Genomic DNA, 14740 nt, shown 5'->3' on the forward strand with positions numbered 1-14740 from the left:
CAGGATTTGCTAATTAGTTATTTCAAGAAATAACTAATCAATAAATAGGGGCAGATGAAGCTTTAGCCATGTTGTCTTAGGCACGGAATAACATACAATCACATGAAAACAGTTGCCATGAGCACACACGACACAATTTCATTAAATCAGAATGTATTTTGTCAAACAAAGAAGAGATATTTTATCTCTATTGTTTGTGGGGAACAAGGCTAGATCTTGGGGGATCTGTAAGGCTTTCCGTTTTCCTGTCACTCTATTTCCTTGGGTTCTCTCAGTTGCTTGGCCCCTTCCTGCTCTGGGAATAAGGACAAGAAACCTTCTACCGTGAGAGTTCTGCATTCTTGCTTCCTAGACACAGGTATGAGGCTGACTGGGACATTCGCCCGTCCGGTGCCCTGGTCTTTGCATTTGAGCAGGTCTGGCCTCTAGCCTTCCCTCTCTCCGACTTCTCAGAAGTGGGTTGTTTTTTTTCTTTTTTGATTTTATTTGTTTGTTGGTTGGTTGGTTGGTTTGGGTAGATGAACCTGGCTCCTACAGGGATAAATATCGCAATTTGTACCCTGTTCTCTCTTCCTTTTTGTCTTCCTTCAGAACTCAGTTGTTGAACATGAACAGCTGAATTTGTGGCTACCGAGGCCCCATCTGTAGCTACTAGAGGTGGTTTTGGTTTTGTTTTTTTTTTTTATAGATGTCAGGCAGGGGTTGACCAATGAATGAAATGTTAGCTCAGAAGAGCCTGATTCTTAGTGGGTGGCTTCGGATTGGTGAATTTTCTGAAAGCCTCAATCATTTGAGAAATAGGGCAGGATCTTCTTTCCTTGTTTGCATAACCTCCTATCTTACCATTGTAATCAGGTTTCTAAGTTCAATGTTCCGATCCTGTGAAGAGACTCTCCCTCACCATCCTGCATGTCTGCATCTCTCCTGGGATGTGAGACTCCCAGTCAGGAAGTTTCTGGTCTGAGAGAGCCTGTAGTGTAGACAGATAGTCATAAGGCCTTTGACCAAATAGTTTATCCACGTGCCTTCTAGCTTCTACCTGTATCCTCTGTTTCCTGGGGGAGGGGCACACAAAACAGTGGTACTGGAGTGCAGAGCAAAGTCAGTCAAGAATGGTGAGGGGTGAGAATCCATTGCCCTGACTGACCTGTGCACCTCACTCCCCGGAATTGGTCTCAGGCATCCAGATCCTGATTAGCATTGGGCCTAGCCTACCAGCCTCTGTTTCTGTTTGTGTCTTTCACTATCTTCTCTGGGATCTCTAGAGCTCACCTCTGAACTCCCGTTCCTCCCAGGCGATGGCCCTGGAGGATCAAGGTTCATGAGCCCTGATGGAAAGAACACGTGAAATTGCCTAGAGTCCAGGTCCTGGCTCACAGACAATAGAGTCAGCCTTTGCGACATTTCCATCCTCCCCATTCTGGCCAGAGCCTGAACCCAGAGTAGGGATGGTTCTCTGAGGGTTCATCTGGGTGTGAAGATGGGCATTGTGATGGCTACTCTTGATTGTCAGCTTTGCTACATCTGGAATTGACTTAAAGTTCAAGTGGTGGGTGCACTGTAGGGTTTTTTCCTAATTAAACTGTTTGAAATGGGGAGACCCGCCTCCAACCCAGATTTTTGAGGTAGAAGATTCACCTTTAATCTGGCCCACACCTTCTGCTGTCAACTTTGTCCATGACAAAGGACATGGAAGAAGGAAGCTTTCTCCTTTTGCCTGCTGCTCTTGCTCTCCCTGGCAAGTTCATTCCTTCACTGGAATTAAAGCCTATGTCTCTGGAACTCTGAAGACCAAATTAGACACCCAGCCTTGTGAACTGAACAACTACTGGATTCTTTGATCTTCTGTTGGTAGACAGCCATTGTTGGACTAGCTGAACCACAGCCTGTAAGCCATTCTAATCTTCTTTCTACATATAGAAAAATTCAATCTATCAAGTTCCTCTAAGGAACACTGACCAATGCAGGCACAATCATTGTTCTCCCCATGCCCAAGTGGGACATCAGGGCTGTTGTAGAAGAAAAGGGGAAGTGAAAGTAGGCAAAAACCTGGCAGTTCAAGAATATCTGGGGCAGAGGTAGTGCTGTGGAACCCAGTAGTTAGACATGTTGGGGACTCTTCTTCCCCCAACCTAGTGGCATCCTGAACTATAAAGAAGGTTGAACTCAGTGTCCCAGACTGGTGTCAAGTCTCCTTTGACATCTGTTCTGACACCATGACCACACTTTCCACAGCTGGTTCCCTGGTTTCTGTGTACTTTGGAGGAAAAACAAAAGTGAAGAGGAAGGAAGGAAGGAAGGAAGGAAGGAAGGAAGGAAGGAAGGAAGGAAGGAAGGAAGAGAGAAAGGAAGGAAGGAAGGAAGGAAGGAAAAAGGAAGGAAGGAAGAAGGAAGAAGGAAGGCAGGCAGACAAGTGGACAGGCACAAAATTCTAGCTTCCTTTGAGGAGATTAAGAGACTATGGTCATAAATATGACTTCATGTCTGGTGACTCACCAACTGCTATGGGCTGACCCTGAAGTCCAGAGGGCATCTGCTGAGATTTCCAGATTATTGTGTCCCCGAACAAGGAACTGGACCAGGGACACATGGACAATGGTAGAAGCAAAGTTGACGGATTAAGAAAAAGAACACTTCTGAGCAAGGAAACAGGCCAGAGAGCTGGGAAAGGTTAGGCGCTCAGTGGCCCTGGGCCCCATCGGCCCCTGAAATGTAGGCCTTGGGAGGGGTGAGAAAGAGTCAAAGTTCCAGCCTTTTTCATTGGTTTCTTTCATAGGCTCATCTGGATGCTCCTCTCTCCACCCTACCCTCCTGTCACACCAAGACATGTCTACACTGAAGTCCCCTATACAGCTAACCTATATACACAAGCACCTCTTGAGGCTGTGAGTACCTGGGACAGGATTGCATGCAGTGGGCTGAGGAGTGGGCAGGTAGAGGAAGGGGCTAGAAGCTAAGTTCTGACGACCTTCCCCATGCTCCTCTACCGTCAAGCGTTAACAGACCCAACATCGGTGAGAATCTCCTGGGGCCATCACCGCAGCTCCGACTTCAGTGACCATGCCATGCCTGAGAAACAGCCCTATACAACAGGACTTGTAAATACATAAGGAACTTAAGAACGACGCTGACTGTAACACAAAGTGAATAAAAAGAATGGGTGTAGATATCCTCACTTACAATCATGTTTGTTGTTGCCTTCCAAAGGGACGAGAACTTCTGCAACTGTGTTCACATGTGTGTACTTGCATGAATGTGTCCGTGAGTACGTATGGAGTCCAGAGAACAGCCTTAGGTGTTGTTGGTCCTTGGCCACTGTCCACCTGTTATGCTGTTTGTTGTTGTTGTTGTTGTTTTGAGACAGGGTCTCTGGTTGACCTAGAGTTCAACCAGTAGGCTAGCCTGCCATGCAACAAGGGCTCCATGGGAGGTTTATTGGAAGAGGAGAGAGAAAGGGCAGAGAAGGGGGCAGAGAGGGGCAGAGACAGGTCCCTGGAACAAGAGTGGGGGAGGAGAAAGGGGGAGGAGAAAGAAGATGGGCAGGCCCGCCTTTTAAAAGGGAACATAGCAAGTGTGCACAGGGGTGCTCTTAGTGGCTGCAGCTGAGGAGGTATCCTGTCAGGACCCCAAGGGCAGGCCAGTATAGATGCCTGAATACTAATGTAACAGACATCAGTGCCCTTGGCCTTTTTTTTTTTTTTTGAGACAGAGTTTTTCTCAGCCTGTAACCCTGGTTGTCCTGGAACTCACTGTGCAGACCAAGCTTGAACTCACAGAGACCTGCCTGCCGGTGCTGGGACTAAAAGCGTGCTTCACCACTGTTTGGCTTTCCCTTGGTCTTTTTCTCATGGGCTTGGTTCTTTTCACACATCAGGTCCTTGTTTTTGCAAAGTAAGTAGTTTACTGACCACTATCTCCCTAGCCCTAAGTGAAAATGTCTTCCACTAAAAGAAAGACCATGCTGAGTTTGGAGCATGCCTGTAATCCCAGAACCTAGGAGCTTGCAGCAAGAAGATTGGAAATCTGAGACTGAACTGTGTAGCAATACTTCATTTGTATTTTAATAAATGAAGCTTGCCTGAAGACCAGAACTCAAAACAGCCACACTAGTCAGCCATACAGGCCAGGCAGTGGTGACACACACCTTTGATCCAAGCAGCCACACTAGTTAGCCATAGAGGCCGGGTGGTGGTGTTGCATGCTTTTAATCCCAGCACTAGAGAGAAATATAAGATAGGATGAGACAGGAACTCGCTCTCTTTTCAGTTTGAGGATTTCTTAGAGGTAAGAGCTCTCTAGTGGCTTGTTGCTTTGCTTTTCTGATCTTCAGGTTGAACCCCAATGTCTGTCTCTGGGTTTTTATTATTCGTGCTACAGAACTGGACTAGATAGCAAGGTCCTGATGAGAGGAAGGGAAGGGGAGGGGGAGAGAAGGGGAGAGAGGTTTTCCTATTTCTGTAAGGAATGCCAGTATAAAAGGTATAAAACAGATCTCAGCAACAATAAAAAGAAAGATATCAGAAATAAGACAGTGGCTTGAGCATTGAGTTAATCATTTCCACTGCTGTGTAGAAGCTGTTCCTCGGATTCATAATGAGAGTAAAAATGGTGGGAATTAAAGGTAAAACAAAATGTGTGTCCTAGAGGAAGTTTTTTCTTGTGGACTGTGAAGCCCTTGTGTATGCTAGGCAAGAGCTGCTCGGAGCCAGCCCCCTCTGCCAGAGAAGGGTGCTTCTGGAACCTGCGGCATAAGGAACAGCAGCCCGACCTCCAGCCAGAAAGAGAGGATTTGGGGGAGTGATTTTGCAACTGTGGTCAGGAGATGCATGGTGACATTTCAAATCATATTTTAATTTTCAGCCGTCTACACTTGGGTATGCTGCCACCAAGTGGTAGGATCTTCTCTAAGAGACTGTGTCTGTCTCCATCTTTATACTTTTTAGAATTTCATCTGATTGCACTCAAGACACACATTGAAAAGGAGGAGAAAAATGGAGACAGGGGCAGGGAGGGGCAGAGAGGCAGAAAACGACAGAGATAGAGAAATATACACTTTGTTTATTTGGGTCCCTGTGGCCACATCTGCCAATGCCCACCTATTTCCCCTCAATCTCTCCCTGAGGACACCTGCCACTTTCCTGAGGATTCCTCACATCACCAGGGTCAGCATCATTCTTGTCACTGGCCCCAATCAAGCCTCTGATTATCAGTGTCCACAGTTTAACAAATAACAGAATCCTGCTACTTCTATGTTTTATTGTTGGGTTTCTTGTATAATAAATATATAGAATAAATTAAGTTCATGGTGTTCATGCTTTGGCTATGAGTATGACTATCAAACTCTAGCCATTTTTTTCTTTCTTTTCCTTTATTTTTAGGGTGGTTTCTAAAGATTGTTACCGGGCCAGAGGGGGACTGAATCCAGGGCTGCGGCACTGCTGAACAAGTGCTCTGCCTCTGGGCACCATGTCAATTTGATGACTATTACACAGCACTACAGTCTGTTTCAGAGTCTTGCCCGTGACGTGATCTCGTCATTAGACCTACTTGTTTAAATTTTTCCTTTTCCCATTTTGATATAGCATATAAGGTGCATTCTCAAAATGTTTACCAAGAGAACTCTTGACTGAAAATTTAGTCTGTTTTATATAAAATTTCCACCATTCCTGATCAAATACAAGCTGTTTCCAAGGTAATCATCTTTGGTCTGTAATTCCGTGTTACATATGAATGATGTGTCTGTCTGTCTGTGTGGTGTCTTCTCTCTCTCTCTCTCTCTCTCTCTCTCTCTCTCTCTCTCTGTGTGTGTGTGTGTGTGTGTGTGTGTGTGTGTGTGTGTGTGTGTGTGTGCTCATGTGTCCAAGGCTGCTACTTGGGTTTATATAATGCTGGACTAATCTTACTATATCCATCAGATGCTTCTTGACCTTGTGGGTAAAAATGGAATCTTTTAACTTCATATGTACTGAAAATAATTTTTCTTTAATACTCAAATATAAGCTGCCAATTTCAGTTCAGACCTGCAAGCTGCATATGAATTTTAAGCTTCTTATTAAAATTTTCTCCGTTTCTACGGGAAACACAAAAGGAAGAAGGAATTGCAATAGTAGGTACAAAGCAACTGCCCTTAGCTCTCTCTAGGTCATCTTCCCGCTCTAGGCTCCCTCCCTCCACTCCTTCAGCACAAGTTTTGTGAGTATTTTATGACTCACTTTGGCTTTGGGTGACAAGAGTACATGGAGTGAAATGCCTTGGAGAGTAAGAATGCTTGCCTCAAGATGGAAAGCTCTGGAGATGGTTTCTATGGATACAAGATGCATTGTTATCTTAGCAAAGTGGGGACGGAAAAGCCAGCAGCCTAAAGACAAAGGTGCATAAACCTGGGTTGTTTGAGGAAGAACCAGCATTAGAGAAGTTCAGAGTCATGATTTGTCCTGCGGCAGGACTGTGGCCCCTGAGGGCGGGTCTGGGTGAGGACCACATTTCTGCAGCCCCTGCAAGCGGGTCTGGGTGAGGACCACATTTGGATGTGAAGTCTTGGAAAAGCACATTCTTGAATGTATGAGAACAGAGGTACAGATGGAGTCAACAGGCTTATCCGGGTTCTTTGAAAAACCCCTTTGCTTTTCCTGTACTGACTGAAATTCAGTGAGCTTTCTCAACTTTATTTCTGGTTTTGGCTTCTCATTAACGCACTTCAGGTGAGTGTCTGAGGCAAGTTCCCTGAAAGGTGTTTCCAGGGAGTGTGCACTGGTAAGGCACGAGCGGCAGGACACACAAACAAGGCAGCATTAGTGGTCAGATTTCCGACTTACTGAGGCAGAAGCAGTCCGGAATGGCTAGAAGGAGTTCTATTAACTCTGGTGGTAATTATGGTTTAGTTACAGTTTGGCCTAGTAATTCTTTGAACCATTCTTTGATTGGTTGTAGAAAAGTATCTCTCCTGTGTTGTCCAGTGGTCAAAGGATGTCTCCAGGGCTTACCCTCTTATTCAGAGAATTGAAATAAAGGTTCACACAGACTTGTGAAAAGAACAAGAGAACTTTATTCAAAGCAAACCTATAGGACAGGTCAGACCCTCTGAAAGGGGTGCCAGCGGGCCACATGAGTCAAGATATTCAAGGATCCCAATTATTGTTTGGGGTTTCCCTTTGTGGGAGTCAAGAGAAGACCTTTTGCTAAGAGGTCATAGAGAGGGTGATTCTCTTTTGATTGACACATTGAGTCATAATTCATAACTCAATCCAAGTCAAGTCCCAGGCTGCTAAAGTATGCCCTATGCCTGCCTGCTCATAGGTGTATGTTGGTCATAGTTTTAAAATCTTGATAGTTTTTCTCTGAAACATGAAACCATATATAAGACTGGTAAGTGGAAAATTTTGGGAAAGATTAAAACTGAAGATTGATTGGGTCAGAACTGTGAAGTCAGAGAGAGTCTGACCACTGGCCCACTACGTTCCTCTCAGCAATGCTAATCACTGCCCCGAGAAAAGATGGAGGCATATGATTCCACAGAGGGGAAGTAGAGGTCTCACCGGTGAAACTCGCTGTGAAGCTATAGGAAGCCGACTGCCCGAGAAAGACATTTTCCTCAGTGGCGTAGCCGCTAGATGGTTGCCCACAGTCCTGTGACTAACCCCTCGCTCAGAAGGGGCTCTAGGGAACAGGAAGGGGACCAGCAAAACATGGAGTGAGGTAAGAAAGGATAATGAGGGTGAGTGAATATGATACAAATATATACATTGCTGAAAATGCTGTAATCTGTTGTGATATATAATGAATATATGCTAATATTTTTTCAATGCAGAGTAAGTTTTCTTTAATTAAAAAAAATGGTGTGGGCTGAAGTATATGGACCAAGTTCATATTTCAATCTTTTTGAGGTGCTAGGATCCAGCATACTTTGCCCATGCTAGGCATGCTCTCTGCCCTGGGATTACATTCTAGACATTTTTTTTTGTCACTATCATAATGGTTTGAATACAAATGGCCCTCGTAGGCCCATAAGGAGTGGCACTATTAGGAGGTGTGATCTTGTTGGAGTAGGTTGACCTTGTTGGAGAAAGTGTGTCCCTAGGTGGTGGTCTTTGAGGTTTCAGAAGCTCAAGCCAAGCCTAGCGGCCCTCTTCCTCTTCCTGTTGCCTGCAGATCCGGATGTAGACCCCCCAGCTCCTTCTCCAGCACCGCGTCTGCCTGCGTGCCACCATGCTTCCCGCCATGGTGATAAGGGACTAAACGTCTGAAGTGTAAGCTTGCCCCAGTTCAATGCTTTCCTTTATAAGTGTTGTCATGGTCATGGTGTCTCTCTGCAGCAATAAAACCCTAACTAACACACAACATCTCACCAGGTTTCCCAGTCAGCCCTTGAAACCTCCCATTCTATCCTCCCGAGGATCTGAGATTACAGCCTGATCCACCAGGCCTTACTCAAGGATGAGTTTGGAAATAACTTTTCTTTTCTTTTCATTAGAAAACATCAGAGACCAGGAGGGTAAACAGCAGACAGCTGTGTTCTCATAGTTCGGGATGCTAAGCCATGGAAAGAGGAATGGGCAGGGTCAGCTTCACAGGCACCCCTCTGGTAATCCACGCCTCCCCCTATGACTCCGCCCTGTGACCATCAGAGCTGATTTTGTCTTACATGGCGCCAGTCTTATGGACAAGTTGAGACCAAACACCCTAATTTTTACTTGGCCTCTTTGTGGGGGTGCCTATCTCCAGATATAATCACACTCTAGGGAACTGGAGGTTAGCACTTCAACATGTGTGTTTGTTAAGTGGGAGAATGAATTCATTCTGTAAGATGGACCATTTATCATCTTCGATTCAAAAGGAAGAAATTATCTGAAACCACACTGAAAATGTAAACTGAGGAGGTTACCTCATTAGCAAGTAGAAGTTAGTTATTTGGCAAATGAAGAGACAGTCCACTCGATGTAATCTCAGCAGCGTCGAGTAGAATGTATTAAAAGAAAGGAAGAAAGAAAGGAAGGAAGGAAGGAAGGAAGGAAGGAGAAGGAAGAAAGAAAGAAAGAAAGAAAGAAAGAAAGAAAGAAAGAAAGAAAGGAAGGAAGGAAGGAAGGAAGGAAGAAAGGAAGGAAGGAAAAAAGGAAGGAAGGAAAAGGAAGGAAGAAAGAAAGGAAGGAAGGAAGGAAGGAAGAAAGAAAGAAAGAAAGAAAGAAAGAAAGAAAGAAAGAAAGAAAGAAGGAAGAAGTAAAGGAAAGAAAAGAAAAAGACCAGCCTTGTTTCCCACCGGTCTTGTCTTCCATGGAGAAATGTTTGAACTGATACAGGCACATAGTGGAAGTCCATCTTGATTTAAGCCTCTGTTTTCTGGGTAAAACACTTCTCTCTACTGTTTAAGAGTTTAGAGATTCTTGGTTCTTCTGAACTCCCCCAACAGACATTTGACACTTCCTGAAGAAAGCCTTTTCAGGGAGCCTATAGCCTGGTGAGAACCTTGGGTTTTGCTTTCACCTCCAGTCCTGAGGTCAGGAACACACTGTTAAAACGAAACAGTGCCCTCAAAGATAGTTGTTTTCTAAAGCTCTGCGGTATTTGATCATTACTCAGTCTCTAGTGGGCTGGTGAGGGCTGCTGCTCAGGTTTCCTCGGTGACGGCCTGTGAAGTGAGGCCTGGGGATTATTGCCCAGAGAGTGATTAGGAACTTGCTGTGCGCTAATGTAAGTTTTCTGTTTTGTTTGTTAACCCTACACAATTCAAAAATTATCAATATATATCTAGCAGTTAAACCATGTGCTGGTTTATGCTTTCTTTAAATTTATTTATTTATTCATCGGTTTTTCCAAGATGGAGTTTTTATCTGTAACCACCTGCCTGTCCTAGAACTCATTCTCTAGACCAGGCTGGCCTCGAACTCACAGAGATCCACCTTCTTCTGCCTCCCAAGTGCCGAGATTAAAAAAAAAAAAAAAAAAAAAAAAAAAAAACAGGTGATGGTGGCACAGACCTTTAACCCCAGCACTCAGGAGGCAGAGAGAGGAGGATCTCTGTGAGTTCGAGGCCAGCCTGGTCTACACAGAGAGTTCCATAACTGGTTCCATAGCTACTGAGAAACGCTGTCTCAAAATGAAGAAGAAGGAGGAGGAGGAAGAGGAGGAAGAGGAAGAGGAGGAGGAAGAAGAAGAAGAAGTAGTGTGTGTGCTGCCACTGCCCAGCTACGGCTTATGTTTATAAGTCCCAGCATGTCAGAGGCTAAGGCAGAAGGGCTGCTATGAATTCAAATCGAGTCTGGGCTATAATGTAAGACCCTGTCTCCCTCCTCTTCTCTCTCTCTCTCTCTCTCTCTCTCTCTCTCTCTCTCTCACACACACACACACACACACACACACACACACACACACACACAAAGGAAAAAAATTCAACAAACTTAACCATAAATCCATTTCCTTGAAAAACTATTGCACCATTTAATATGGCAAAAGCTACATTTCATAACAATTCACCCCACTTGATACTTTATTCTCCAGAAAGAGAATCATCTTGCAGTAACACAGTCATTGTAGGTGCACAAGGGTGCTCACCCATAAGACATCCTACTGGGAGACATCTCCGGATTAAATTGTGCTGTGCAGGTTGCATTTGAATGTAAAATGCAGAGATTCAGAGGAGAGTGGCTCAAGTCTCCCTGAAAATAAGGAAGAGATGAGTCAGAGAATGCATGGTTTTTGCTTGAGGTCAGAGACATGGTTTCTCTGTGTAGCCCTGGCTGTCCTAAAACTTGCTTTGTAGACCAGGACTGGCCTCAAACTCACAGAGATCCATCTGCCTTTGCCTCCCAAGTTATAGGATTAAAGGATGCACCACCAAGGCCAAGATGAGAGTAACTCTCTTTAGGAGGAAGTATGAAATATGATAGGAGCACACAAAAGAAAGAGAAGTCACCAAGACATCCAAGACAGCGAGGAGGCCAAGGGAAGGCTCACAAATGCGAGAGGCTTCACACTGGGATTTGACAGGCAGGCTTAGGATCAGAACATTTGAAGAGAAGACGTTCAAAGTTAGGTTAGGGTTAGTAAAGGAAGATCTAAGTATAAGGATGTGGCCAGGAACGAGTGGGACGTGACTTAGGGAACATGAGGGTGGTCTTGTGGGGGATAAGTCAGAAAGATAGAGCCACATCTTGCATTGTCTTTTCTTGGATATTGTCTGAAAACCTGGGGGCCCATTCCTCAGATAAGATGAAACGAGTCATGGTTCGTGGGCTAGAGCGGGACCTTATCATTGTTCTATTAAAGACAGAATGCTTGGATGGCGTTTTGAATGATCAATATTCCAAAGATGAGGAACACTGTTAGAGGTAGGCAAATCAGCAGGGTAGGAATGCTGCAGTGATCTGGGAATGGAGAGCAGAGCCCTAAAGGGCTGGAGGAGGATAAGAAGTCAAAGCAAGGATAGGAAGAGCTTTTTCTGTGTGTGTGTGTGTGTGTGTGTGTGTGTGTGTGTGTGTGTGTGTAAAAGCACAGTCCAGGAGGCTGACCCCGAACTCTAAAGCACAGATCCTGCCTCAGCCTCCCAACTGCTGGGATTATAGGCCTGAGCCACCATGCCTGGCCAATGTGTAGCCCAGGCTGGCCTCGAACTCATGATCCTCCTGCCTCTGCCTCCCTCAGCAAATCCTACCAGCGTATACCACCACATGCTGAGTGGTGGTGGCGAACGCCTTTGATCCCAGCACTCAGGTGGCAGAGGCAGGAGGATCTCTGTGGAATCTGAGGCCAGCCTGGTCCACAGAGTGAGTTCCAGGACAGTCAAAGCTACACAGAGAAACCCTGTCTCGAGAAACCAACAACCAAAACCCAAAATGAAAGGGAGGCGGGCACAGCCCTGCTGCTCATGGAACAGTGTGATAACCTCTAGATGGGTTCTAACCCCAATGGCCTGGAAGGTTGGCTTTGTGACATGTAAGAACCCTACATTCCAGAGAAGACCATCGGCCCCCGAGTGTAAGGGTGTGGGAGAGCTTTAGCCAGAGCTGTGCCGATTTCAGAAGCGAGTACCTCTCTCCCTCCCCAATTTATATCAGCAGAAAGAAGCATGATAAGAACTACTGACCACAGAACTACAGGTTGTTGCTGAGACACCAGTGTGGAGACGCAGGGATCCTGAACACGGAGTTCCTGCTCAGCAGCTACAGGGCACTCAAGGCCTGCTCGTCGGTCTCCTAACAGAGCTTTAGTTTTGACTCCCGGGACAGAAAAGATAAAACAAGAATTTGATCTAAAATTCCGCATAATACCGTGAGCCTGAAAGGAAGCAAGATCAGGGGAAGTCATTGTTCGGAAGATAGAGTTGTACAGTAAGAAGAAACACTAAATGACTGTGAAGCTCTGGTCGTTTGCTGAGTTCTGAGAACGTTGGTGTGAGTGTAGCCAAAGGAAGCAAGCAGACAGACAAATGCAGGTCTATTGTTGGCCATACTGTGGCAAGAGTGGCAGTTGGTGAGACGGTCTGCAGCCCAGGAAGAACTGCAGTTGTGAAACAGGAATCCCACGCGCCTGGCATCTAACTAGTAAGTCGATCCTCACTTAATTGATAAGTTTGACTTATTAATTATCCTCCCGCCTATATTTGCATGATTAAACCTTATCGCAACCCCATGACTTCCACACTTTTATTGTTTCGGCTTTTTAAACGGGCCACACAGAAAAGTTCAGCAGCAAGTCCCCCCTCATACACCACCGTGTGGCTGCACTCATAGTTTAGGCAGAGTCCCATCACATCCAGGACACAGATGCCATTTGTACGGCCCATACGTTTGGAGGCGGGGAGAAGGAAAGGCTGCTTGGTTTGTTGGTTTGGTTTTGTTTGGTTTAAATTTTTCTTTTCTTCTTGAGAAGCTATATAATGTCTACCACCTCTGAAACCTTTTTCCTCCAACTCCCCCCAGGCCCCTCAACTCCCCCTGAGGCAACTCCCCCTTGACTTCATAACTTGTTTTATTATTACTGGGGTGTGTGTGTGTGTGTGTGTGTGTGTGTGTGTGTGTGTGTGTCTCCACATGCTGAGTCCGTTTAGTGCTGCTCATGTGTCAAGTGTTTGTCAAAGTGTGCTGAATATAGATAGACTATTGTAAATGGAGATTGCTCTTTCGTTTCCCAGCCGCCTAGACCCAAATAATCACACAGAAGCTATATTAATTACAATGCTGTTTGGCCAATAGCTTAGGCATATTCCTAGCTAGCTCTTGCATCTTAAATTAACCCATTTCTATTTATCTATGTATCACCATGAGGCTGTGGCCTACCAGTAACGTTATGGAGTCTTTGTCCTTCAGCAGCTACATGGCATCTCCCTGACTCCACCTTCTTTTCTCCTCTATCTCTGCTTGGATTTCCTGCCTTGCTATGTTCTGCCCTACCATAGGCCAAAGAAGCTTATTTATTAACAATGGTAATAAAACGTATTTACCGCATACAGAGAGGAATCCCACATCAGACTTTGTTGATTCCACTCTCCCTTGAGGTTTTTTTCCATTTTTTTTCAAATTAATGGACTGGTCCTGAAGACCCTCAAGGGGGCGCTGTCAAAAGCAAAAACCTTGCCAAAGGCCAAAGGCAGCCATGGCATTTACAACTATCCTTTTTCTTTCTGGCAGCTACCACTTAAGCTGTGAAAGTATTAGGAATTCACAGGTGAATTAGGTGACTCTTACATCTTAATTTAACCCATTTCTATTAATTTGTGTATCGCCGTGTGGCAGTGGCAAAGTTTCAGCATGTCTGGCTCTGGCAGCAGCTCCTCGGCATCTCTCTGACTCTGCCTCCTTTCTCCCAGCATGCCATTTAATTTTCCCCACCTACCTAAGTTCTGCCCTATCAGCAGGCCAAGGCAGTTTTTTTATTCATTAACCAATAAAAACAACACATAGACAGAAGAACCTCCCACACCACATGAGAAGACAAGGTTGTTTCTCATGGCTGGGGAATCAAACATGTGTGAGGCAGGAGGTTCTCTGTGGATTGGAGGCCAGCCTACTGGTCTACAAAAACTAGTTCCAGGACAGGCAACAAAGTGACACAGAGAAACCCTATCTCGAAAAACAAAGAAACAAACAAATAAATAAAGCAGAGGTTCTCAACCTAATGTTGAAACTCTTTAATACAGTTCCTCATGTTGTGGTGACCCCTAGTCATAAAATTATTGCATTGCTCCTTCATAACTGTTATGAATTGTAAATATCTGACATGCAGGATATCTGATATGCAGCCCCAAAGGGATCATGAGCTACAGGTTGGGAACGGCTGCTCTAAAGAGACCTACTTTCTTCCATAGCATCAGCAGCCAGCAGATCTTAGCGCTCTTGTGCCGTTTGTCCCTTTCTCCAGCTGGGAAGACCATTCCCTTCAATGTGATAAGTCACCTTCCTACTTCTCACTGGGAAGGAAGGGTCTGTCTCTACTAGAAGACATTTTGGCATATCCACTTCAGTGATGGAAACAGGAACCCAAATTCCATCCTTGTTTCTCAGACACAAGATGACCTGTTCCTGGCTCTAAAAGACGACCTGTGGTGTCCAGATAAACAATTTGTCTCTTTCAAAACCTTCCCCTGCCTTCCTAAAGGAGATCCTTAAAACTTGCAACATCCACAGTGAGCTGACACCTGGATCCAGATCTCCTTCTCCCACCTGTAGGAGCCTAAGCTCATGTGGATTGATACATAGTTCATGAGACCTCCCTCTCCTACCTGTAGTAGCCATGAGCTCATATGGGGAAA

General features: G+C 45.2%; 1 protein-coding gene across 1 annotated transcript in view; it reads left to right on the top strand.

Moving 5' to 3' along the window:
* Window positions 1-12275: 12275 nt before the first annotated feature.
* The window catches only part of C3H1orf141 (chromosome 3 C1orf141 homolog), a 54079-nt gene continuing 51614 nt past the window's right edge, over window positions 12276-14740 (top strand). Inside the window, exon 1 of the mRNA XM_087904776.1 lies at window positions 12276-12533. The gene's annotated coding sequence lies outside the window, so the exon portion shown is untranslated. The remainder of the gene's footprint in view (window positions 12534-14740) is intronic.

This window comes from Myodes glareolus, chromosome 3 (assembly GCF_982192425.1).
Source record: "Myodes glareolus chromosome 3, mMyoGla1.1, whole genome shotgun sequence".
NCBI lineage: Eukaryota > Metazoa > Chordata > Mammalia > Rodentia > Cricetidae > Myodes > Myodes glareolus.